This window comes from Pollachius pollachius (genome assembly GCF_949987615.1).
Source record: "Pollachius pollachius genome assembly, chromosome: 11".
Taxonomy (NCBI): domain Eukaryota; kingdom Metazoa; phylum Chordata; class Actinopteri; order Gadiformes; family Gadidae; genus Pollachius; species Pollachius pollachius.
The window spans coordinates 14,018,572-14,021,699 of NC_136944.1; positions in this window are offsets into that span (position 1 = coordinate 14,018,572).

The window sequence follows — 3,128 nt, forward strand, 5'->3', positions numbered from 1 at the left end:
AAGAGAGCATGAGAGCGCGTGACAGTGAGCGAGAGATTAAGCGAGAGAGGTACGAGGGATAGAGAGAGAAAGAAATAGAAAGAGAGCAACAGAGACAAACAGAAAAAGAGAGGTGAAGAGAATAATTGCAAAGAAGGGGAAGAGAGGCACAGAGATAAACCCTAAACCGGACAGACTAGAAAGAGAAAAAGAGCGAGAGAATGAGGAACAGAAAGATAAATAGAGACAGAGAGAGGGAGGGGTGGAGGAGGTAGATTGAGGGAGGGGTGTAGGAGACAGACAGAGAGAGGGGTGGAGGAGAAGGACGGAGACAGGGAGGGGCGAGGAGAGAGACAATTATAGGTGATGGAGAGATAGACGGAGGGCTGGATGAGAGGAAAGACAGAGAGAGAGTGAGGGAGGGGTGGAGCAGAGCGAGAGGGACGGAGATAGAGGGATGGGTGTAAGAGAGAGATGGAGGGGGGAGGACAGAGAGAGGGAGGGGCAGAGGATGGCTCCTGGGAGCAGGGTCGTTGGGTGCAAGTGGTCGTGGTGTCTGCAGCATGGAGCGGTGACTTCCGTGCCCACCAGGACCCGTCCCACCGGGCACACAATGAGAACGGTGTGTGAGAACAGTGCAGACGGAGAGACAGAGTGGGCCGAGGGCGGCCCGGCTGCAGACGCAGGGCAGCCAGGGAACTGTGTCACACACATGATGTCCTGGCCCACAGACAGATACGGATACACAGAGAGATTCATTCGCAAACCCAGACAAACACGCGTAGACACATGCAGCTAGACATACATACACACAGACAGAGACCGATACAAAGAGAGATTCATACGCAAACCCAGACACACACACACACACACACACACACACACTGACGTATATGATATATATGTGTATGTATATACACACCCCACCATGTTGTATATACTGTGCTGTCTGATGGTATCAGATGGACCGAATGTTGTTTTGTATCTCAGTCTAAACTGTTTTATATAAATTGATGGAATTTTAGGTAAAGTCACAGGTATTGTATGCACAGGCTCAGGCATTGTCAACATATGGTATCAGGTCAACTTCTCTGACAGAACCATATTTGATCATGAATCGGTACGTGTCCATTGGCCACACTAGAGTTCTGTTATTTTAAGGACAACAAGAAATGCAACTGAGAGAGGCTTACTTCCTTCCAGGATAACCCCCACGCTCAGCTAGGTTCTTCCATAAGAGAGTGCTGCTCTGTACGTGTGTTTATACACATTATTTCCAGAAGAAACTGACAATTAGCAGGATGAAGGACAGGTGGAATGTGGTTTTACTCCTCCAGGATCATATAAGAATGTGCTGAAGTTACTAAACACGCTACAGAGGCTATGTGTTGAGTGTATATTATTAGTGGAGAGGGTAATCCTGCTCCGTGGGGGACTGGCAGAGATTGTCAATGGAAAGAATTCCGCTAAAGCGGAAGCTACCTTTACTAGACCTGGATGTAAAATGACTAACCCTCTCCCCCTCCCTTTCCACTTCCTCCTCTTCTCTCCCCTCCTCCTCCTCATCGCCCCCCGCCGCACCTCCTTCATCCTCTCCATCTCCTCTCCTCATCTTCTCCTCCCTCCTCCTCTCCTTCCTGCCCCTTCCCTTCTTATGGATCATCCTCCTTTTGTCTCCTTCTGTCCTACCCTCTCCTTCCTCCTCCTCCTCTCCCCTGTTCTCCTTCCTCCCTCCTCCTCCTCCTCCTCCTCCCCCTCCTCCTCCCCCCTCTTCCCTTTTCTGAGGAGGTTGTTTGTCCTCCTAGGCATGCCAGGTGTCTTCCTGCTCAGCTCCTTGTTCCGCCCGGTGGAGGGCTGGTAGAGGGCCAGTGGGGGGGCCGTGGGCGGGGGGCCGTGGGCGGGGGCCCTTGTCCTCTATGACTCAGGTGTGGAAGGGTTTCCTCCCTTCGATGCAATGCATCACACCGCACACGAACGCTTGATGATACTGCTTACACACCAACATATTTCCATGCATGCGTTAATGTACATGCTACCCAAATATAACGGATAGTGAGTAAACAGACACTCACTTAAATATCACACACATGAGCGTGTCACTTTACATACACATGCAAGAAAAACATACACGCACACAATCCCCCATAAACACACACACACACACACACACACACACACACATACAGTCAAACTCTCACACTCACACACAAACACACACTCACTCAACACCCAACCCCTTTCTCCTCATTCCAACAATAACACAACAGACCTTGCTTCCTGTGCATGGGCACAAACAATGGTAGGATAGCTTTGATGGCTTTGGATAGTTTGTTGAAGTTCCTCTCCCCCTCCCACCATCCCACCACCTCCACCTCCAGCTCCAGCTCCACCTCCCCACCATCCGGTTATCAGGGGTTAGCATTAGCACATCAGCCACTGCAGATCCTGACCACGACCATGTTCTGTGGAGCAACCACATCCGTGACCGGTAGTTCAGGATATCAGGGGTGGGGGGGCGGTGAGTGGGGGATAGGGCATTGGTGGAGGAGTTCCGAGCGGTGTGAAGTACACCGTGTTGTTTTAGGTGTCTGGGAATACGCAGGGCGATATGGACAATGATGTATACTCTTCCGTCTGTGAGCTAGCTCACTTTATACAGGCCCCGTTCATAGGTTACCAAACATCGGAACGGTCGCTTATGTAGAGTAATTGCGGCTGGTTTGGCTTATGAATGACAGAATGTAGATAGACGGAAGGGGACAGGATAGTGTGGTTTGAACTCCTAGCGAAAAGGTACTGGGTTCGATCCCCAATGACCGAATTGTAACATGTTGGTATCCTTCAGCAAGACTACAACCTCTACCAATTTAAATGAATTGTCAAATCTCTTCGAAAAAAGCATCTGCTAAATAGTGAATAGAAAATATACACTATGTAAGAGGTGGGGAAGTCTCCCTGATTCATTGGCTGATGATTAAATATAAAAAAGTCAAACTAGCAAATAACCATGAACAGCATGACAACGCCCCAAAAGACCTAAACCTCAAGACGGCACAATCTACAGTTAAAAATCCTCTGACGATGTCCAGGATATGGGCTGGTCTGGTAAATAATCTCACAATCAGCCCTAAAACATCTCATCCAAGGAG